Source organism: Somniosus microcephalus, chromosome 12 (genome assembly GCF_052327205.1).
Source record: "Somniosus microcephalus isolate GS21.2 chromosome 12, FLI_Smic_1.0, whole genome shotgun sequence".
Taxonomy (NCBI): Eukaryota; Metazoa; Chordata; class Chondrichthyes; order Squaliformes; family Somniosidae; genus Somniosus; species Somniosus microcephalus.
Genome location: NC_140998.1, coordinates 157,991,953 through 158,016,499, shown reverse-complemented (window position 1 = coordinate 158,016,499; position 24,547 = coordinate 157,991,953). Strand labels below are relative to the sequence as shown.

Below are 24,547 nucleotides of genomic sequence, written 5' to 3'. Positions count from 1 at the left end.
GTTTAAAATCGATAATGTTGAAAAACAAAATAATAATTCCGTGGGGCACAGCTCGAACACCGAATAAGAATTTTTAAAAATGTGACGGCCGATTATAAGCCGGTAGTGACGTCAGGCGCGGGTCGGCGTTTGAATCGAGAGGCGGCGAAAATATTGAAGGTTGGAGACACACCGCGTAAAATTAGTTTATACCCCGTGAGGGGCATTAGAGACAGCGGGTAATATTCCTTTATACCCCGTCAGGGGCATTAGAGACACCGGGTAATATTCGTTTATACCCCGTGAGGGGCATTAGAGACAACGGGTAATATTAGTTTATACCCCGTGAGGAGCATTAGAGACTGTGGGTAATAGTGGTTTATACCCCGTGAGGGGCATTAGAGACAGCGGGTAATATTCGTTTATACCCCGTGAGGAGCATTAGAGACTGTGGGTAATAGTGGTTTATACCCCGTGAGGAGCATTAGAGACTGTGGGTAATAGTGGTTTATACCCCGTGAGGGGTATTGGTATTAGAGATGCAGGTGAAGGATTTTGACTCTGGGTGAAATCGTGATGAAAACAAAAAACTTAATACATAGATGGTCTGTCTGCTTTTGAAATGCGACAATAGGATAATATTTATTTATTATCGTGGCATAGGCGTCACTAGCAAGGTTGGCATTTATTGCCCATCCCTAGTTGTTTTGGTGGTGAGCAACTGCCTTGAACCGCTGCAGTCTGTGTGCTGAAGGTGCTCCCAGAGTGTTGTTAGGTAGGGAGTTCCTGGATTTTGACCGAGCAACGATGAGGGAATGGCGAATATATTTCCAAGTCGGGATGGTGTGTGACTTGGCAGGGATGGTGTCCCTAAGCACCTGATGCTCCTGTCCTAGATGGTGGAGTTTGTAGGCTTGGACGGTGTTGCCAAAGAAGCCTTGGCGAGTTGCTGCAGTGCATTCTGTAGATAGTACACACTGCAGCCACAGTACACCGGTACTTGAAGGAGTGGATACACTGCAGCTGTGGTGGGCAAGGAGGGAGTGGCTGTTTAGGCCAACAGATGAGGTGCCAACCAAGTGGGCTACTTTGTCCTGAATGGTATCAAGCTTCGTCTGCTGTTGCAGCTGCAGGTGGCGACCATTCCATCATGCTTCTGACTTGTGCCTTGTAGGTGATGTAGGAGCTTTGGGGAGTTAGTAGGTGAGACACTCGCTGCAGAATACCCAGTCTCTGACCTTCCCTAGTAGCTACTACGTTTGAGGCTGGTCCAGTTGAGTTTCTGGTCATTGGGGACCCCCCCCCCCCCAGAATATTGATGGTGGAGTACATGGCAATGAATGTCAAGGCGAGGTGCTTCATAGAATCATAGAGATTTACAGCACAGAAGGAGGCCATTCGGACCATCTTGTCCGTGCCGGCCAACAAAGAGCTATCCAGGCTAATCCCACTTTCCAGCACTTGGTCCGTAGCCTTGTAGGTTACGGCACTATAAGTGCATATCCAAGTACTTTTTAAATGTGATGAGGGTTTCTGCCTCTACCACCCTTTCACGCAGTAAATTTCAGACCCCCACCACCCTCTGGGTGAAAACATTTCTCCTCATATCTCCTCTAAACTTCCGACCAATTACTTTAAACCTATGCCCCCTGGTTACGCTCTCTCTTTTTGGAGATGGTCAGTCCCTGGCACTTGTGTGCCATAAATGTTACTTGCCACTTATTGGCCTTAGCCTGGATGTTGTCCAGGTCTTGCTGCAGACAGGCACAGACTGCTTCATTATATGAGGGATTGCGGATGGAGCTGAGCACTGCAATCGGCCCTACTTCTGACCTTGATAAAGCAGCTGGAGATGGTTGGGCCTGGGACGCTGCCCTGAGTAACTCGTACAACGATATCCTGGGGCTGAGATGTTTGGCCTCCAACAATCAAAACCATCTTCCTTTATGCCTGGTATGACTCGAGCCAGTGAAGAGTTTTCCCCCTGATTCTGGTTGACTTCAATTTTACTAGGGCTCCTTGGTGCCACACTCAGTCGAATACTGCCTTCATGTCTAGGGCAGTCACTCACCTCGACTCTGGAATTCCACTCTTGTGTCCATGTTCCCAGCTCACCCCAGGTAAATTAGGTATGAGTTATTAATTGTTTCAGAGGCGAGTGCTTTACATTAAAAATGCAACTAATTTGCCTGGGGTGAGCTGGAACATGGATGCGAGCGTATCTTTGAGTGAGGTGATGAGAATCTTTAAGAAAAAGGGAAGGGGGAATCTGTGTTGTCTGCTTTTAGAGCAGGAATGTAGAAGGCTGATGAGCAGCACTACAGTCCTCCAGTGGGAGCTTGTAGTATTGTGGACTCTTGGGGTAAGAATGGGGCCCGTAGTACTGCTTAAAGCGAGAGGTGCGTATCAGTCACCTGTGCTCCTGTGGAAGTGATTTATGTGTTTTGGAGGTTTGTGAAACTAAAACAAAAATACAATAGCAGATCAGCTGTTTTTGCTGGTAGATTTATCAAAAGTGATTGCTTTATATTTTTGTTAGTTACCTCATCGTGATTCTCTGTGGTGCAGAAAATAGTAAAATGGCGCTTTGTGGCCCGGTTAAAGTTGGGAACCAGGCAGGAAGCTGGGTTGGGCAATCCTGTTGTGGTGATGACTCGTGGGTGTGCAGGGAGTGCACTGGATTAGAAACTTCTGCTTCTTTAGGAATAGATCTGGAGTTGTATTCTTTCTAGTATTCAGACAAACCATTCAGAAAATCTTGCTTTCTATACACCTGTGCGCACACCTAAATTGATGAGGCATGAAAGATGTGCAGAAATCCAGATTGAGTGAGTAGATCAGAGCAGCACTGTGTCCCAGGCTTCATTGAATTTGTGCACTTGTATTTTTGTGGTTGATATTTGGGGATGCCCCTCTGACTCGGTGAATAAATGCACTGCCAAGTGTGGTGCTGTTATTCACACACAAATCTCCCAGGGTCAGTACCTACTCTCTGATGTGTTAGCTGATATTAGTTGGGGTACTAAAGTTGGCTTCACTGAGAAGGAGGGTAGCTGGCCACCTTTCTCACTCCTCATCACTGTTCAGTTGTCCGACTATGGAATTCAGCTTGGCTGTGATATCTCCATGCTTGCACGTGGAGTGTTGCTTGAGCGAGTTACTGGAGGACTGTGGGCAGTGGTCACCCTTGGAGCCATACCCCAACATGGGTCCTGCTCCTGTAGTAAATGATATAGTTCCAGGGGGAAGGAGTGCTTCACGGGCAGGATAAGTGGTACAAAGCTTTGCTGCTGGCATTCTGTGTAGATTTTGGATTAATAGAAAATTTCTGGGGTAATTCTGAAATCCTTGTGTCAGCTCTGGCTCAGTTGGTAGCAACCTTGCCTCTGCGTCAGAAGGTTGTGGGTTCAAGTCCCACTCCAATGACTTGAGCACAAAAATCTAGGCTGACACTCCAATGCAGTACTGAAGGAGTACTGCACTGTCGGAGGTGCCGTCTTTCAGATGAGAGGTTAAACCAAGGCTTTGAGCATAAGAGTAAAGACGTCTTACTGCAATTATATAGGGCCCTGGTGAGACCACACCTGGAGTATTGTGTACAGTTTTGGTCTCCTTACCTAAGGAAGGATATACTTGCCATCGCGGGAGTGCAACGAAGGTTCACCAGACTGGTTCCTGGGATGGGGCGATTGTCCTATGAGGAGAGATTGAGTAGATTAGGCCTATATTCTCTGCAATTTAGAAGAATGAAAGGTGATCTCATTGAAACATACAAAATTCTTACAGGGCTTGACATGGTAGATGCAGGGAGGATATTTCCCCTGGCTGGGGAGTCTAGAACCAGGGGTCACAGTCTCAGAATAAGGGGTTGGCCGTTTAGGACTGAGATGAGGAGAAATGTCTTCACTCAGAGGGTGGTGAATCTTTGGAATTCTCTACCCCAGAGGGCTGTGGAAGCTCAGTTGAGTATATTTAAGACCGAGATCGATAGATTTTTGGATATTAAGGGAATCAAAGGATATGGGGATAGTGCAGGAAAGTGGAGTTGAGGTAGAAGATCAGCCATGATCTTGTTGAATGGCGGAGCAGGCTCGAGGGGCCAAATGGCCTACTCCTGCTCCTATTTTTTATGTTCTTATGAGGCCCCGTCGACTCTTTCAGGTGGACGTAAAAGATCCTATGGCACTATTTTGAAGAAGAGCAGAGGAGTTATCCCTGGTGTCCTGACCAATATTTATCCCTCAATCAACATCACTAAAACCAATTATCTGGTCATTATCACATTGCTGTTTGTGGGAGTTTGCTGTGCGCACTTTGGCTGCCGCATTTCCTACATTACAACAGTGACTACACTTCAAAAAGTACTTCATTGGCTGTAAAGTGCTTTGGGATGGCCAGTGGTCCTGAAAGGCACTATATAAATGCAAGTCTTTCTTTGCCTTCAAGGCGTGCAGGAATAAGATTGGGGTTAAATGTTGTAGCTCTATCTCTGACCCATGTTCCCTGCAAATGTGGCTTCCTACTGGGAGTGTGGGATTGCAGAGTTACCCCTGTGGAGTACTTTGGGTGCACAATGTGGAAGCAGGTCAAGTTGGATGTGAATATACAACAAAATTGTTTGGGTCTTTGTGTTGGTCTGTCTTCCTTCACAATGTTGTATTTCTATAGTATTGTCTGTCTGTTTGAAGAGATGCAGAGATCCAGATTACCTGTTTACCGACCGAGAGACATACATGCTGCCATGCCTCCATTAGGGGCCCTGAATGCCAAGATGCTCAGAACAGGTAAACTCAATGCATGCAACGAATTTGTACGGTAAATTACAAATAATGAGAAGTTTTAACTAAGCTTGGAATGGCAAATGGCTGTTGGGTACATTAAGCCCATTCCTGTATGTGCAACCCACTCTACTCAATCCATTCAATCTCCTGAGGAAAGTTCTCCCCCTCCCGGCCCCCTCGATTCTATTTATTGCCATAATTACACACAGCATTTTACAGCTGCATGCTGTCAATGCAGCTTCACTAATACTTTTTCATGCATATGTACCCTTGCATAACAGTAACTTGCGTTTATGTAGTGCTTTTTAACATAGGAAAACATACCGAAGAGTAATTAGACAAAAATTGACACCGAGCCAAAGAAGGAGACATTAGATGAGGTGGTCAAAAATGTAGGTACCAAGATATGTCTTAAAGGAGGGGAGGTTTAGTAAAGGAATTCCAAAGCTTGGGGCTAGATGGCTAAAGGCATGGCTGCTAGTGCGAAGGAAGAGTTTTCAGATGGTTTTAGGGTTGGAGGAGGTTGGAGATTGGGAGGGACGATGCCATGGAGGGATTTGAACACGAGGCGTTGGTGGAGCGGGAGTTAATGTAGGCCAGTGAGCATAGGGGTGATGGATGAGCAGGGGACTTGGTGCAGGTTAGCCTGTGGGCTGCAGAGTTTTGAATTAAGTGATTCATTTTTGTCGGGTTGCTAGCTTCAAAGGAAATTTGCTTTTAACTTGTTAATAACACCATAACAACTAACCAAGTGATTTTCATGTTTACTCACTATACCATTTCTTTCCCAACTTAGATAACGATATCTTGCAGCCTTCAATGGAAAGTTTCCCTGTCAACCCAATGCTGCCAGAATTTGAGAAAGATTTGCCTCGGACATTTAATTTTTCACAGAAAACTTATAGTGCAGTCATGTTTGAGGCAACTTCAAAGCCACGTAACGTGGCTTTAAATAAAAGGTAAAGTCTATCCTGTCATCTGAACTCGGCAGTGTAAATTACAAGATATATGAATACACTGGGTATCCAAGTCTGAGCTTTCAACTTGGCAAGTTAACTGAGGTATTATAAACTGGCCCATTTATATTAACGCTGGCTTTATAAATGGGATGGATGCTGCTATCCTGATTGTCCCCATTCCCCTGCAATGACCATTTTTTATTTGCACCTGTTTCCTTTTCATATTGTAAATCCAAAAGAAAGTGGTGAAGATTGGGGCAGCGAAGTGTACATACACGTGCAGAACTACTTTCCCTAACTGTAGGAAGTTCATTGAGTGCAATCAGTTCCTTTTAAAGCATTTTCCCAGCACTAATTCATACCCAGTTTCATGTTTACTGAGTTTTACACGGCACTTTTTTTAAAGATTGGTGTTTTATAGTGTTGCTACCTGTGTGCATGTGTCTGTATATCCTACTTTACTCCAAAATATCGCAATGATAGTGTGGTGTTTTTCATTTGAATCATTAGAGGGCGCTCTGTACTGGCCAATGGTATTGTCCCAGCTTTCCAGGCAATCAGCTTTCAATGAGCATCTTTGAGTTTTCAGACCTCCTAATTATGTTATGTACAGGTGAAAATTTCTGCTCCATGATTACAGTTTAATTGTAGCTCCCTGATTTTTGTCCACAAGTTATCTCTCTTCCCCCCCCCCCCCCCCCCAAAATAAAATGGTTTAGCATGTTCATATGGGGGAGGGAGAAATTATGACTGAGACTGAAGTTGGGGTACACTTCCACATATGTCAGTCATCCTTCAGTATCTCCCTCGAGTGACCTTCCTTTGTGTGTGAGCACAGACGGTGAGTGTTGGCAGGCATTTTACTGGGGTTAATGTGGGCGGGGTGGTGGCGAGTGGAAACAACAACATCACAGCTGAGCCTGATGCCGCAGACATGCATTTTGCAGCAGAGGTCATTAGTTACAAGAAGTGGGAGCCCAAGCTTTGTTTTACGTCATCCCTACATCTCTCTAGGAGTGAGCCTTTTGTTTACTGGTAGCATTCCCACCTCTGAGTCAGAAGGTGAATGGACATGAGAATATGATCTCTAAATACTATGGGGTACTCGCGTCTGGACTGAGTGACCACTGGCTCAGTTTTTCTGCCTCTGAGTCAGAAGGGTTGCGTTCGGGTCCCACTCCAGACAGCCCTGACAAACAGAGATCGGAGTGGCAGCTCTGAATGCTGGATTGATGTACAGTGGGGGTACTTGCGTCCAGTGAATGCTGGTGACATCCTGTCATCATTAAGGGTAGGTTGGGTTCTTCTGCCTTGGTTGCCGCCCACCTAGGAGAAGGCACTCCGAAGATAAAAACCACGAAGAAGGCAACGAGAAACCACCTCAGCTACTTTTCGCTAGTAAATGGCTCAAAAAACTCTGAGTCTTGGTTTAGGACCTGCCTGAGGCCAGATCATGATGGATGTACATCCCCCTCTCTCTTTTCTCTTTCCCCGCCCGTCCAGCATCGTTACATAATAATTAGGAGAGGAGTAGGCCATACGGCCCCTTGAGCCTGCTCCGCCATTCAGTGAGATCATGGCTGATATTTGACCTCCTGCCCGATCTCCATATTTGTTGATTCCCCTAGAGTCCAAAAATCCATCTATCTCAGCCTTGAACATACTCGATTCTGCATCTACAGCCCTTTGGGGCAGAGAATTCCCAAGATTCACAACCCTCTGAGTGAAGAAATTCCTCCTCATCTCAGTCTTAAATGGCCGACCCCTTATTCTGAGACTATGCACGCTAGTTCTAGACTCTCCAGCCAGGGGAAACACCTCTCAGCATCTACCCTATCAATCCCCCTCAGTTTCAATGAGATCACCTCTCATTCTTCTAAACTCCAGAGATTATAGGCTCAATCTCTCCTCACAGGACAGGCCCCTCATACCAGGAATCAGTCTACTGAACCTTCGTTCTAAGGTAAGTATATCTTTCCTCAGATAAGGAGACCAAAACTGTGCACAGTACTCCAGGTGTGGTCTCACCAAAGCCCTGTACAATTGTAGTAAGACTTCCTTACTCTTATACTCCAGCCCCCTTGCAATAAAGGCCAACATGCCATTTGCCTTCCTAATTGCTTGCTGTACCTGCGTGCTAACTTTCTTTTTCTTGTACAAGGGAACCTAAATCTCTCTGAACACCAACATTTAATAGTTTCTCGCCATTTTGCCCACTCACTTAACCTGCCTATATCCCTTTGCAGGCTCTTTGTGTTCTCCTCAAGCTTACTTTCCCACCTAGCTTTGTATTGTCAGCAAACTTGGACACATTACACTCAGTCCCTTCATCTAAGTCATTAATATAGATTGTAAATAGCTGAGGCCTAAGCACTGATCCTTGCGGCACCCCACTAGTTACAGCCTGCCAACCCGAAAATGGCCCATTTATCCCTACCCTCTGTTTTCTGTCCGTTAGCCAATCCTCTATCCATGCTAATATATTTAACCCCATGAGCCCTTCTCTTGCGTAGCAACCTTTTCTGTGGCACCTTATCGAATGCCTTTTGGAAATCCTAAAACACTACATCCATTGGTTCCCCTTTACCTACCCTGCTACAGGAAACTCTGGTATCCGGCACCGATGGGACCGGGATGGTGCCGGTTGATTAAAAATTCCAGATGACGGAGAGGGTTATCTACCCAGGCTATTTTTAACAAACAAAAATAAAATAATCAAGAAATATGCAGTATACAGTAATTGGGTACTCACCTACAGAATGTGGTGTTAAATGGATGGTGGAAGATGCTTGATTAAGTACAGTACTGCCAGTTGAGGGTAATCCATAACCCTTTAATTACTTAACAGTAAAACAAAACTTATACAGTAAACGACTGTATACAGCGCGGGAGAGTCAGACTCCTGTTATTGAGGTGTTCGGATTTCCGACAGCGCCAAGAAGCCGAATAGTGGCAGTTTGGAGAACTACCCCCACTGATAACTCGGCCACCGCGGGAACCTCGGACTTGGACTCGGCAACATTTCCGGTTATTGAGGTGTTGTTTTCGGAGTATGAATTTTGCCGGTTAATAGAGAATTCCGGATATTTAGGTGCCGTTCAAACGAGAGTTTCCTGTAGTTACATCCTCAAAAACCTCTCATAAATTTGTTAAACTAGATTTCCCTTTCATAAAACCATGTTGACTCTGCCTAATCGTATAAAGATTTTCTGTTATCACTTCCTTAATAATGGATTCCAGCATTTTCCCGATGACTGATGTCCGGCTAACTGGCCTGTAGTTCCTTGTTTTCTCTCTACCTTCTTTCTTGAAAAGCGGGGTTACATTTGCTACCTTCCAATCTGCTGGGACTGTTGTAGAATCTAGGGAATTTTCCCTAGATTCTAGATTTTCCTCATTGATCATTGAGGCTGAACCAGAACTGTAAATTTTTGCTATCACACTATCTGAGACCAACTAACAAAGCAAAGCCATGAACTTCTGATTGTTGGAACTACATTGGTCAATATCGTTATCCACAATGCCATCCGAAAGAGCCCATGAAAATGTTATTATATGAAGGACACCCTACATTGGTATACCAAAGTGCAAAGTAACTACCTTTGATTTTCCCACATTCCACTGACTACCCAGCCTCAGATGTGGGAAAGGTTGAGCAGAAGTCCCAACCTCATGTAAGGAAAGAAACAAATGCCAGATTGCTCTACATCTCCCAAAATGCTGGTCAGTAACAGTTGCTAAGTCATTGTTCAGGAACAAGTCACACATCCCTCTGCCCTCCTTGCCTTGAAGTCCATGGACTGAGGGAATTTATCTTTTTTTATTTAAAAAGGTCTCAAATTGACTCATCCTTTATATTTATTTTTTAAAATCACAATGTGGTGTCTGTAGATTTCCCAATATCAACTAAAAGAGCTGCAGGTCTTCACCTGAAAAGATTAAATCATTTTACAAATAAATGCCTATATCTTTGGAGCAGTGCAATAATTTTCTCTCCTGAAGGTGTTGATCCCTGTTTAGGAGATGGTTCCACAGATGCTCCTTGCCCTCTGGGTTTTTGCCCAACTGGTCATTCGTGGCACAAAGAGTGGTGTGGGGAAAAAGGGGTTTCAATTCATGGGGCACTGACACCAGTACTGGGGAAAGAGGGAGCTGTTCCGTCGGGACAGGCTCCACTTAAACTGGGCTGGGACCAGCGTCCTGGCGTATCGAATAACTAGGGCTTTAAACTAAAGAAAGAGGTGGTGGGGGGACGCGGTCAGGTGAGGAGAAATTTAGAAATATAAAGAGAAAGGTCAAGGCAATAGAACAGTGTAGCGATTTGGGTAAAAGTAAGCAGAGTGTGACAGGAAGGGACAAAGTTTAACGGTAGCAGTGCAGCAGAGAATAAGGTCAAAGCAGGGAATAATGGTAAAATATTTAAATTAAAGGCTCTTTATTTGAATGCACGAAGCATTCTTAACAAGATAGACGAACTAGTGGCGCAAATAGCGATAAATGGGTTTGATCTAATAGCCATTACAGGGACGTGGTTGCAAGGTGGCCAAGGTTGGGAACTGAATGTTCCAGGGTACTTGACGTTTCGAAAAGACAGGCAGAATGGAAAAGGAGGGGGAGTAGCCCTGATAATAAAGGATGACATAAGGACAGTAGCGAGAAAGGATCTCTGCTCGGAAGATTAGGAAGTAGAATCAGTATGGGTGTAGATAAGGAATAACAAGGGGCAGAAAACACTGGTAGGAGTGGTATATAGGCCCCCTAACAGTAGCTGTACCATTGGACAGAATATTAATCAAGAAATAGTAGGAGCTTGTAACAAAGGCAATGCAATAATCGTGGGGGACTTTAATCTTCATATAGATGGGACAAATCAAATTGGCAGAGGTAGTCTGGAGGACGAGTTAATGGAATGCCTTCGGGACAGTTTCCTAGAACAATATGTCATGGAACCAACCAGGAAACGGGCTGTTTTAGATCTTGGACTGTGTAATGAGACAGGGTTAATTAGCAATCTCAGAGTAAAGGATCCTCTGGGGCAGAGTGATTATAATATGGTAGAATTTCACATTAATTTTGAGTGTGACTTGCCTAGGTCCAAAACTAGAATCTTAAACTTAAATAAAGCCAATTACAGAGGTATGAGGGACGAGTTGGCTAAGGTAGATTGGAAAAATAGATTCAAAGCTATGGCGGTAGATAAGCAGTGGCTAGCATTTAAAGAAATATTTCATAATTCTCAACAGAAGTACATGCCATTGAGAAACAAAAACTCACAGGAAAAGTGATCTAACTGGCTAACTAAAGAAGTTAAGATTAGCATTAGATTGAAAGAAGAAGCTTATGTTGCAAAGAATAATAGTAAGCCTGAGGAATGGGAGTGTTTCAGAAACCAGCAAATGTTGACCAAAAAATGATAACGGGAAAAAATAGAATATGAGAGAAAACTAGCAAGAAATATAAAAGCAGATTGTAAGAGCCTCTACATGTATGTAAAAGGGAAGAGAGTAGCAAAAGTAAACGTAGGTCCCTTAGAGGCTGAGACAGGAGAAATTATTATGGGGAATAAGGACATGGCCGATAAGTTAAACAAATATTTTGTATCCGAAATGTTAAACAAATATTTTGTATCTGTCTTCACAGTAGAAGACACAAAAAGCATACCAAAAATGGTGGGGAACCAAGGCTCTAATGAGGGTGTGGAACTTAACGTAATTAATATAAGTGGAGAAAAAGTACTAGAGAAACTAATGGGACTAAAAGCCGACAAATCCCCTGGAGCTGATGGCCTACATCCTAGGATTCTATAAGAGGTGACTGAAGAGATAGTGGATGCATTGGTACCGATCTTCCAAAATTTCCTAGATTCTAGAATGGTCCCAGCAGATTGGAAGGTCGCAAAAGTAACACCACTATTCAAGAAAGGAGGGAGAGAAAAAACAGAACTACAGGCCAGGTAGCCTGGCATCAGTCATGGGGAAAATGCTGGAATCCATTGTTAAGGAAGTGGTATCAGGGCACTTAGAAAACCATAACATGATTAGGCAGAGTCAACATGGTTTTATGAAAGGGAAATCGTGTTTGATAAATTTATTAGAGTTTTTTGAGGATGTAACTAGCAGGGTAGATAAAGGGGATCCAGTGGATGAAGTATATTTAGATTTCCAAAAGGCATTCAGTAAGGTGCCACCTAAAAGGTTATTACACAAGATTAGGGCGGGGTTGGGGGTAATATAGTAGCATGGATAGAGGATTTCTGAATGGACAGACAACAGCTTCAAACACTGAGACACATCAGGGAGGGGGAGAGTTACCTGGACTCTGTGTATCACGAGGTATTCACACCAATTAGATTAATTAATTCAGATGTAGTCCGTGGCCAGGGTCAGGATGGTGTGACTAGAAGTGAGGCAGGTACGGGGATCCAGGAGGTAGTGTTGGAGGAGCCGCAGCCCTTGCACTTGTCCAACAGGTTTGAGGCTCTTACTCCCTGTGGGGTTGGTAACAGGGACTGCGGGGAGGATGAGCAACCTGGCCACAGCACCGTGGAGCGGGGGGCCATTCAAGTGGGGGGAGTTAAAAGAAATGTTGTAGTGGTAGGGGATAGTATCGTTAGGGGGATAGATAGAGTTCTTTGCAGCCGAGAGCGAGAGTCCCGAAGGTTGTGTTGCCTGCCCGGTGCCAGGGTTAAGGACATCTCCTCTGGACTGGAGAGAAACTTGGAGTGGGAGGGGGAGGATCAAGTTGTCGTGGTCCATGTTGGTACCAACGACATAGATAGGACAAGGAAGGAGGTTCTGCTGAGGGAGTTTGAGCAGCTAGGGGCCAAATTAAAAAGCAGAACCACAAGGGTAATAATAAGCCACGAGCGAATTTGGCTAGGACAAATAAAATTAGAGAGTTAAATGCGTGGCTCAAAGACTGGTGTGGGAGAAATGGGTTTTGCTTCCTGGGACACTGGCACCAGTACTGGGGCAGGAGGGAGCTGTTCCGTTGGGACGGGCTTCACTTGGCCAGTGCTGGGACTAGAGTCCTGGCGGATCATATAACTAGGGCTGTAGAGAGGGCTTTAAACTAACTAGTTGGGGGGGAGGTTCCTAGAGAGCAAATAATAAAAATGACAACAGAGAAGGTCATAGACTTAGGTAGCAGTGGGGAAATTAAAAACCAGAGCGTGTCAGGAGGGGGCAGAAGGTATGGAGTAAAAGGTAAAGTAATAAAAAGGGCAAAAGCAGGAACTAAGTGTCACAAAACATATTTGAAAGTTCTCTATCTGAATGCACGTAGCATTCGTAACAAAATAGACGAGTTACTGGCACAAATAACTACATATGGGTATGATCTTGTGGCCATTACAGAAACATGGCTGCAGGGTGACTGCCTGGGAATTAAACATACCAGGTTATTTAACGATCAGGAAGGACAGGCAGGAAGGAAGGGGAGATGGGGTGGCTATGTTAATAAAGGAAGGAATCACTGTAATACAGAGAAATGATATTGGGTCAAAAGATCAGGATAATGAAACAGTTTGGGTGGAGGTAAGGAATAATAAGGGGGAAAAAACACTAGTGGGCGTAGTCTATAGGCCTCCGAACAGTGGCAACTCTGTTGGACGGAGTATCAATCAGGAAATAGTTGAGGCTTGTAATAAGGGAACATCTATAATTATGGGGGATTTTAACTATCATATTAATTGGACAAATCAAATTGGGCAGGGCTGCCTTGAGGATGAGTTCATTGAGTGTATTAGGGATGGGTTCTTGAGCAATATGTAACTGAACCGACCAGGGGGCAAGCAACCTTAGATCTGGTCCTGTGTAACGAGACAGGATTAATTAAAAATGTCCTAGTAAAGGATCCCCTTGGAATGAGTGACCATAACATGGTTGAATTCCATATTCAATTAGAGGGTGAGAAGGTTGGATCTCAAACAAGCGTGCTAAGCTTGAATAAAGGAGACTGTGAAGGTATGAGAGCGGAATTGAGTAGAGTGGATTGGGAAAATAGATTAAAGGGTAAGACGATACATGATCAGTGGTGTACATTTAAGGAGTTATTTTACAACTTTCAAAAAATATATATTCCACTGAGAAGGAAAGGGTGTAAAAGAAAAGACAGCCATCCGTGGCTAAGTAAAGAAATTAAGGATAGTATTCGACTAAAAACAAGGGCATATAAGGTAGCCAAATCTAGTGGGAGGATAGAGGATTGGGAAAACTTTAAAAGACAGCAAAAAATAACAAAAAGATTGATTAAGAAAGGGAAGATAGATTATGAAAGTAAATTAGCAAAAAATATAAAAACAGATAGTAAGAGTTTTTATAGTTATATAAAAAGAAAAAGGGTGGCTAAAGTAAATGTTGGTCCCTTAGAGGATGAGACCAGGAAATTAATGGTGGGAAATATGGAGATGGCAAAAACACTGAATGAATATTTTGTATCAGTCTTTACAGTAGAAGACACTAAGAATATCCCAACACTGGACAAACAGGGGGCTAAAGGGGGGGGAGGAGCTAAACACGATCAAAATCACTAAGGAAGTGGTACTCGATAAAATAATGGGACCCAAGGCGTATAAACCACCTGGACCTGATGGCTTACATCCTAGGGTCTTGAGGGAAGTGGCGGTCGGGATTGTGGATGCATTGGTAATAATTTTCCAAAACTCCCTGGACTTGGCAAAGGTCCCGGCAGACTGGAAAACTGCTAATGTAACACCCTTATTTAAAAAGGGCAGTAGACAGAGGGCTGGAAACTATAGACCGGTGGCATAGTGGTTAGCACTGTTGCCTCACAGCGCCAGGGACCCGGGTTCAAATCCGGCCTCGGGTGACTGTGTGGAGTTTGCACATTCTCCCTGTGTTTGCATGGGTTTCCTCCGGGTGCTCCGGTTTCCTCCCACAGTCCAAAGATGTGCGGGTTAGGTTGATTGACCATGATAAAAATTGACCCTTAGTGTTAGGGGGGATTAAATACGTGGGGTTACGGGGATAGGGCTTGGGCGGGATGGCTGTCAGTGTAGGGATCGGGTGCTAGGGTTTGGATGATCAGCCATGATCTCGTTGAATGGTGGAGCAGGCTCGAAGGGCCGAATGGCCTCCTCCTGCTCCTATCTTCTATGTTTCTAACATCTGTGGTAGGTAAAATTTTGGAGTCCATTATTAAGGAGACAGTAACAGGACATTTGGATAATCATCATTTAATAGGACAAAGTCAGGATGGTTTTATGAAGGGGAAGTCATGTTTGACAAATTTGCTGGAGTTCTTTGAGGAAGTAACATATAGGGTGGATAAAGGGGAACCAGTGGACGTAGTGTATTTAGACTTCCAAAAGGCATTTGACAAGGTGCCACACAGAAGATTATTGCTTAAGATAAAAAATCACGGGATTGGGGGTAATATTCTGGCATGGATAGAGGATTGGCTATCTAACAGAAGGCAGAGAGTTGGGATAAATGGTTCATTCTCAGACTGGCAATCAGTAACTAGTGGTGTTCCGCAGGGGTCAGTGCTGGGTCCCCAACTCTTTACAGTCTATATTAATGATTTGGAGGAGGGGACCGAGTGTAACATATCAAAGTTTGCAGATGATACTAAGATGGGAGGGAAAGTAATGAGTGAGGAGGACATAAAAAACTTGCAAGGGGACATAGACAGACTAAGTAAGTGGGCAGAGATTTGGCAGATGGAATACAATACTGGAAAGTGTGAGGTTATGCACTTTGGCAGGAAAAATCGTAGAGCAAGTTATTATCTTAATGGCAAGAAACTGGAATGTACTGAAGTACAAAGGGATCTGGGGGTCCTGGTGCACGAAACTCAAAAGGTTGGTATGCAGGTGCAGCAAATGATTAAGAAGGCCAATGGAATGTTGGCTTTCATTGCTAGGGGGATTGAATATAAAAATAGGGAGGTATTGCTTCAGTTGTACAAGGTATTGGTGAGACCGCACCTGGAATACTGCATACAGTTTTGGTGTCCATACTTAAGAAAGGACATACTTGCTCTCGAGTCAGTACAAAGAAGGTTCACTCGGTTAATCCCGGGGATGAGGGGATGGACATATGAGGAGAGGTTGAGTAGATTTGGACTCTACTCATTGGAGTTCAGAAGAATGAGAGGCGATCTTATTGAAACATATAAGATTGTGAAGGGGTTGGATCGGGTGGATGCGGGGAGGATGTTCCAGATGATGGGTGAAACTAGAACTAGGGAGCATAGTCTTAGAATAAGGGGCTGCTCTTTCAAAACTGAGATGAGGAGGAACTACTTCACTCAGAGGGTGGTAGGTCCATGGAATATGCTGCCCCAAAAAGCTGTAGAAGCTACATCATTACATAAATTTAAAACAGAAATAGACAGTTTCCTAGAAGTAAAGGGAATTAAGGGTTACGGGGAGCGGGCAGGAATTTGGACATGAGTCTAGGTTTGGATCGGACATGGCCCTGTGGGTAGCGGAGCGGGCCCAGGGGCCGTGTAGCCTGATCCTGCTCCTATTTCGTGTGTCTAATTCTGTTAGATTCAGGAGATGGTTCTGTGATAGTAGATTGGCGGTTAGGATCAGATCAGCCATGATCTTATTGAATGGCGGAGCAGGCTCGGGGGGCCGATTGGCCTACTCCTGCTCCTATTTCTTATGTTCTTATAATTATACCATTTCTTCACAAATGGTTTCAGTCCTTCATTTGTTGCATTGTCATGAAAGAAATTAATCACTCTCTCCTCATGGATCATGGAGGAAATTTGGGGAAAAAAGATAATGGCCCAGAACTTGGTGTCGGGGGCTTGCCGCGCGTGCAAGCCCCCGATCTGCACTCACCCTGCGCGCTGACATCTGAAGCCCGGGCCTGCTTGCATTTCCTGTCACAGGCCCGGTTCAGATGTCAGCGCGCAGTGCTTACCTGATCCAGCGGCGTAGTTAGTGCGATGTGCCGGCTGGGATCAGGTGAGCACTGTACAACCAATCGGGAGGGGAAGGTTCATTCATGAGTTTGAGAGTAAGAACTGTCAAACTCATGAAAACTACGGCGGCCCAAAACACTATTTAAACTTTAAATATAAGAAGTCACACAACACCAGGTTATAGTCCAACAGCTTTATTTGAAATCACAAGCTTTCGGAGCGCTGCTCCTTCTTCAGGTGAAGTGGAGAAATGCATAAAGACACAGCTTATATAGTCAGAGAATCATGTCAGATGTTTACAGGTAACCTTTCCAACTGCCATTTATCACACCTCGGCAGAGAGATAATCACAGCAGTCAAAGGTGTGAATGGTGTCCAAACAGGTCAGTCAGGGAAACATTACATCAAAGAACAATGAGGTGGGGTCACAAGGGGTCAAATATTGCAGATGCTGGGGTCTGTATGAAAAACAAAAAACAGACAAAAAAACATTTTTTTTGGCTGGAAATCACAGCAGGTCCAGCCGCATCTGTGTAGAGAGAACAAGCCAATGTCGACTCGAGTCTGGATGACCCTGCATCAGGTGGGGTTACATGTAGCGTGACATGAACCCAAGATCTCGGTTGAGGCCGTCCTCATGAGTGCGGAACTTGGCTATCAGTTTCTGCTCGACGATTTTGCGTTGTGTGTCTCGAAGGCCACCTTGGAGAATGCTTACCCGAAGATCGGAGGCTGAATGTCCTTGACTGCTGAAGTGTTCCCCGACTGGGAGGGAACACTCCTGCCTGGTGATTGTTGCGCGGTGTCCGTTCATCCGTTGTCGCAGTGTCTGCATGGTCTCGCTGATGTACCATGCTCCGGGGCATCCTTTCCTGCAACGTATGAGGTAGACAACGTTGGCCGAGTCACATGAGTATGTACCATGTACCTGGTGGGTGGTGTCCTCACGTGTGATGATGGTATCTGTGTTGATGATCTGGCATGTCTTGCAGAGGTTGCTGTGGCAGGGTTGTGTGGTGTCGTGGTCGCTGTTCTCCTGAAAGCTGGGTAATTTGCTGCGAACGATGGTCTGTTTGAGGTTAGGCGGCTGTTTGAAAGCGAGTAGTGGAGGCGTGGGGATGGCCTTAGCGAGGTGTTCGTCGTCATCGATGACATGTTGAAGGCTGCGAAGAACATGGCGTAGTTTCTCCGCTCCGGGGAAGTACTGGACGACGAAGGGTACTCTGTTGGTTGTGTCCCGTGTTTGTCTTCTGAGGAGGTCTATGCGATTTTTCGCTGTGGCCCGTCGGAACTGTCGATCGACGAGTCGAGCGTCATATCCCATTCTTACAAGGGCGTCTTTCAGTGTCTGTAGGTGTCCATCGCGTTCCTCCTCGTCTGAGCAGATCCTGTGTATTCGCAGGGCTTGTCCATAGGGGATGGCTTCTTTAACGTGGTTAGGGTGGAAGCTGGAGAAGTGAAGCATCGTGAGGTTGTCCGTGGGCTTGCGGTAGAGTGAAGTGCTGAGGTGTCCGTCTTTGATGGAGATTCGTGTGTCCAGGAATGAGACTGATTCTGAGGAGTAGTCCATGGTGAGTTTGATGGTGGGATGGAACTTGTTGATGTTATCGTGTAGTCTTTTCAGTGATTCTTCGCCGTGGGTCCATAGGAAGAAAATGTCGTCAATGTATCTGGTGTATAGCGTTGGTTGGAGATCCTGTGCAGCGAAGAAGTCTTGCTCGAACTTGTGCATGAAGATGTTTGCGTATTGGGGTGCGAATTTGGTCCCCATGGCTGTTCCGTGTGTTTGGGTAAAGAACTGGTTGTCGAAGGTGAAGACATTGTGGTCAAGGATGAAGCGGATGAGTTGTAGGATGGCGTCTGGAGATTGGCTGTTGTTGGTGTTGAGTACTGAGGCTGTCGCAGCGATGCCGTCATCGTGGGGGATACTGGTGTAGAGTGCCGAGACGTCCATCGTGGCGAGGAGTGTTCCTGGTTCAACTGGTCCGTGGGTGCTGAGCTTCTGCAAGAAATCTGTAGTGTCACGACAGAAGCTGGGGGTTCCCTGTACGATGGGTTTCAGGATGCCCTCGACATATCCAGAGAGGTTCTCACACAGGGTTCCGCTGCCTGATGCGATAGGACGTCCAGGTGTGTTAAAAATTTAAAAAACACCCCAATCATTAAATTAAGTATAAATAAGTTTAAAAAAATAATTTAAACAATTTTATTTTTTGAAAAAAATAATTTTTTAATAAAAAGGGTCTAAAACTAAACTTACCTTATTGTAGATTCTTTAAAATAATAAATCTGTGGAAATTTTTTTTCTAAATTACACTAAAACACCACTTACCTGTAAAAATAAATACTTACGTGTGCTTTTTACAAGCGTAAAGATCGGAGGCCTTTAGACATGCGCAAATCCCCCAAAACAGAGGAAATCAAAGACGCACGCGCTGCCCCCTACAGCGCACGCGCTAGCCTCTTCACCTCTTGGGTTAGAGGAGAGGAAATGCCAGTTTTCAGCGCATGTGCTGTGCATGCTGAAAACCGGCATTTCCTCCGGCCAGACGCGTGAGTACCCCGACCGTACTCACGCGTTTGGGGAGGAATTACTGCCCCATTAAGAGCCCACTGTTCTTATCAAAGAGGAGGTTTGTCCTTTTCCTTGCCCAGGGACAAGGAAGCAGACTTTAGCACTCGAAGCAGTATCAGCGAACTCAGCACAGGCCAGGAATCAAACCGGAGATTGTGTGCTCTGAAGCGCTCAGTACTACAAGCAGTGGTTCTTTTACTCCTAGGCCATGGAGAGTGACCTCTTATTTTGAAGATTTGTTTGACAGCTCTTGGGCATATTCACAGCGACATGACATTGGCAGCTTTAGAAAGTGATCAGACCCAAAACATCACTTTTCAATAACTAAAGGGAACAACAAATTCCTTCATAAAGTCAGCTTATTTTTGGCAAGTGCTTCAGAATTAAACTGGCAGTAAACATACGCAACTAGGAGGAAATCTCACCTCAGCCATTTTCAGTTCCTGCTTTATCTGCTGCTGGGCAACTTCCAAGAGCTGATTTTGGTCCCTTAGCTCTGCCATTGCCATGTATCTGAAGAAAAACAGATCACAGTGAGTAATGCAGAAATCGCAAACATACATCATCAATAGGATCTCAATGACCAAGGAGTAAGACTGACTGCTTCTTTGTTTGGTTTTTGACAAACAAATGTTAGTTATACACAAATTAATTACTTTTGTTTAGTTCCGCTTGGTTTCTTCTTCTCTTTCGGGTAGCTTTTTAAAAAAAGTAACTGAGAAACCGAACTGAAGGGTCTAGGCCCATAGTGGAAGGCACCAAAGTTCAGGGCAGTAAAGGGGAAAGTAGATTAGATGATGCCAAGCTACGGTTGCAAGACCCAGTAAATTGAAGGATGGAAGGAAAGGCCTGGGGAGATAAGGAGGTCCATAGCTTTGAAGCCATGGAAAGAACGAGTTAGAATAAGTGATCTTGATTTTACTGTCTGGCCCAAGAGGTCGGGCAGAGTTGTGTATGCCTACCTGTAGCTACTGAAAGGAAGTGTGAAAGAACAGCACAAGGTCTCACAACCAAATTGCCCCAAAACTGCTCCAAAATCATAGGTACAAACCCAAACCCTTCCACTCCATCACCTCTTCCAACACTACTTACAGACAACTGCCAAACTGTCCCTACAAACTATTAACCCATCTAATTTCCCTATAAAATTAGTCGTTTCTTAATTGGAGGGTGTCAAGTATTACATGCATTAATTGCACACCGTTCAAATTCATCAACAGCCAAAGACTTACTTATCCATGTCAGCACGAGTCATTCTAGATGACGGGGGCATTTTCTTTCTGAAAAAGAAAAGGAAGGTAGTTAGAGGGCCATCCATAACTCCATAATATGTTGCTCAATATACTATGAACATGTATTTGAGTCAGAAGAATTTACTTCTGGAACAATTGTGAAAGAGACAGATATACCATAGCACATCAGTAAGTTACTTTCATAAATGCCAAGACTTACCAAATCCACCACAACTATGCCAGCATTTATTAGCCAGAGTAGCCAAAGTTATTATGCCTATATCAGTAGATTTTAAATTGTTCAACTGCATCAGGACCAAGCAAGCGTATAACACACAAAGAAATAATGTATAACAATCATAGGTATTAAAATCAGACAGCAATTCTGTGTCTTTGGCAATTCCTTGAAAATAAAATCTGTAGTAAAAGGGTTGGGAGGAGAGTCAGGAAATATGGGAAATGCATCGCTGCAGCATCTGCATTAGAATTATTGCCCTTGTTATTGGATCGAGAGTAAGTGAAGAATCCATTTAGACCCAAGGCTAAATGCCTGCAGAATTGAGTGACCTCTGAAGACTGCATTGTCAGCAAACAGCCTGATCGAGGTTAAACACATACCCTGTATTTAGATCTGAACCTCCGCAATTCATGCATGCTTAGAAACAAACTTTTCTGTAGTATAACCATTTAAGGTACATTCCATGTTTTGCTAATCCTAAACACCAGCAGCTCCTGCTAGGCCATGGGACCACAGATGACATTTATTTAAAGAGCCTGGCACCACTTGATAAAGACTGGTACGAGATGGTGCATAGTGCATGAAGTAACATAGTTGGAAAGATTCAAAAAAGGGCAAGATTGTAACACGAGGTTGGAAGGTGAAGCAGAAGGTCGAGATCTAGAAAGTTGAGCTCAATGACTGGAACGTGTGATCTTCTGCAGCAAAGAATTGTTGTGTGTTCCTGGGTGCTGTCTGCAAGTATGTTCCTTTAACCCTTAAACTTGGAAGTATTTGACTCCTGCATCTAGAAATCTCATTTCTGGTACATAAACAAGGACTGCAGCATCTGTCGATCTCTACACCCTAATTGGCTCAAGTTAGCCAAAGCAGGGCAGCGAGTAACTAAACTATACAGAGCAGATGACCACAGCTTCAATTCTCAATCTGTGCCAAGATAACTATCAGCAAAAATGGTAATACAATTGGCCACAACTCCCTGGTGTAGGGAAAAGAAAGTCAATCAGAACAGCCACTCACAATAATCTCCCGCTAGAAGTGTGCGTGAACGTATAGGACTGACACGGGCTCTGCTGCAATGCCCCAAATAGTCAACATACACTGTCTGAACTTGCATGAACATAAGAAATAAGAGCAGGAGTAGGCCATACATGGACATCCTTCTTAACAAGCTCCACCAGCAGGTTTGTGTTTCGCTGGGGTCTACCGATGATCTTCCTGTGAAGAACCAGACTGAGATCCTTCACTGTTTCAGAGTTCTGGCCCCAGCTTATGCAGACAAAATGGTTGAATTTCTCTTATCTCAGTTAGAGAACACTGACCAACAAATGAGAGTAGGAACACTGACTGTACTAAAGCACCTCATCATATCGGACTCATCGCACTTGGAGAGGAAGGCGGCTCAGATTGTGGCTGCAATAAAACCAGTGCTTCTGGACAAGAGCAGCAATCAGGAGAAGACGTTCATTGCTCAGTTAATATGTGTCATGGCCGAGCAAGGTTACCTTGAGCCCGAGGGAGAAAAGGCAATGGTGCAATTCCTCATCCAACAGTGTGCTGCACCTGTTGATTCAGGGACCCTGGTACCACCCAATCATCAGCCAGACCCAGTAACTGATGAAGAATTAGTTACAGTATGTGAAAGAGTGATGTGTTTGATCACAACTGCACCAAAGATGGGGGATGACCTTTGGCCATCCTTACTGAAGTTTGTCACCATGACCCAGTACACCAAGGCTTTAACAATAATCTGCAGTTGTTCCGCACATATTGGGGGAAAAAGAGACTGTGAGCAGGTAGTGAAAGCTTTTCCCTGTCTTACAAAGAAGATGCCAATCTCCCTAAAGCCCAGGCACTGCTGACCCGGCTCCTCGCTGTGTCTTGTTGCCCATATCAGGGAGGAGGCCGAGGAGCTGCGGCACTGAGTCTACTGAAAGTCCTGAGTCTCAATGTCCACTCACAATCAGTGAGGTGGTGGGAAGACGAGCTGGCACCATTAGTTGACCATTTACTGGAAAATTCAGAGGAGTCTCTGTCCCAATCAGAATGGGAGAATAAATTATTGGCGGTCTTGTGCCTAGCTTTAAATACGATTGATGACGAGGAGTGGACATGTCAGCTTGCTGATGAAATGGCAAAACAACTCAACTCCAACCATCATTCCCCACAAGAGAAGGGCTTTCTATATAAATCTCTTGCGTCAGTGCTCCGCCAGACCCGCACTAAGAACGTAAGGGAGGAGCTTCACCAAATGTTACTGAGTGTGCAGCACAGTGAGTGCGGAGCGAGAGGGAGCAGCCCTCGCCATTGGTTTCTGTGCCATGGCACATTTTGATGATGTGCTCAGTAGCCTGGAGGAGTTTGCTAACTCCCACAGATTCAGGGTCAAGGCTGATGAGGAATCGGATAAAGTCAAGAGCACACTGGTTCTGTGCTATGGGAACATGGCAGTCTGCGCACCTGACGAACTGCTGTTCACAATCGAGAGCCACATTCTGCCAGCTGTTCGTCATTTAATTACAAGTGGGCAGGGGATAAAGGCTGAATCCAGGGATCTCACACTCAAGCTCAGCCTAATACAGACCGTGACTCAGATAGCCAGATCCCTATATATAAATCACTGGAGACTTCCCAGCAACTTTATTAGAAACAGGGTGCTGCTCACATACACGCAGGATCTTATTGAGCCGAGCCACCCGAGCTGCTGCAGAGCCCTGTTGGACAGTTAGCCATGGACGCCTGCACGCATCTCGTGAAACTACACAGTGAATCAAACCAAGCTGACACCTGCCAATTGATTCAAAGCTGCCTGACCAGTACTTTTGGCTTGGTACCTCCAGACCTGAACAATGACGAGGACACAAATGATAATACAAAGGAGACGGCCACATTTTATACCCAAACCAGAGTCGCTGCAAAATCTGCTGAAGCAAATATTACTTCAGGACCTGTCCCCTCAAGGACTGGAGGCCATTTTCAATCATGCAGAGGCCTGGATCAGTTCAGCAAAAGACTATGAACGAGAGAGAGCCATGGAAATGACCTTAGAGCTGCTAAAACTTTACTGGAGGAAGCTCAATATTTATAATGTAGTGCCAGGAAATAACACAGGGACTCTGATCGGACGACTGATGCCGCGCTGTGCAGACCCATCGCTTCCTGTTCGACAGATGGCCCTGGACACATTGTATATAATCCTGGCCATTCATTTGTCGTGTGAAGGCACCAATCTGGCTCAGCAAACGGAGCAGTTAGAGGCACTGAATAGAGTCAGAGAACAGCTCGTTAACCCTGACACTTCAGCCCTCCTTCAATCATGTTCTCTAATCACAGAGCTCATTTCCAAATGTTTGCCCCATGACCAGCTGGGCAACTTACTCTTCATGGTCTTCAAAGGACTGTCCGACCAACACCCCAGCTGTTCCACTGCAGCCGCTGTTCTCGTACAAACCACCATTAAAAGACGAGGCAGTGAACTTGGGGACCAGGTCTCAGAAATAATTGGCGTGCTGAGGCTTCAACTGCAATCAATTCCTTATGAGCAGGTTAAACTTTCAGTTCTGCGTATTATCACCATTCTGGACTCACACAACACAGCAAGACCCAGGCGGAGGCTCACCTGGTGGAACCGCTGCCTCAGGAACTGCTGCTGTCGCCATCAGAATGAAACCAAAAAACACAGGCACCGACCCTCCTCCATCTCCTCTTAGCATCAAACTGAGCAATTTGTCACCATAAATTGAAAATAAATAGATATCCTGTTGTTGCAACAATTGGTTGATCTTCAAATGGTGCAGGTTCTGCTGTTGTGTGACTGGGAGTGTGTACACATACTGACAGACTCGCACACACACCCGCCCCTCGCAGCACCACCCACCCTCGAC

At 44.9% G+C, this 24,547-nt stretch overlaps 1 long non-coding RNA gene across 1 annotated transcript; it reads left to right on the top strand.

The window, feature by feature from the left end:
- Positions 1-24: 24 nt before the first annotated feature.
- On the top strand, positions 25-24,547 carry LOC147109618 (uncharacterized). The gene is made up of 4 exons (XR_015080322.1): positions 25-159; positions 4,648-4,763; positions 5,557-5,719; positions 21,152-24,547. It is a non-coding gene; the product is annotated as an uncharacterized LOC147109618 (long non-coding RNA).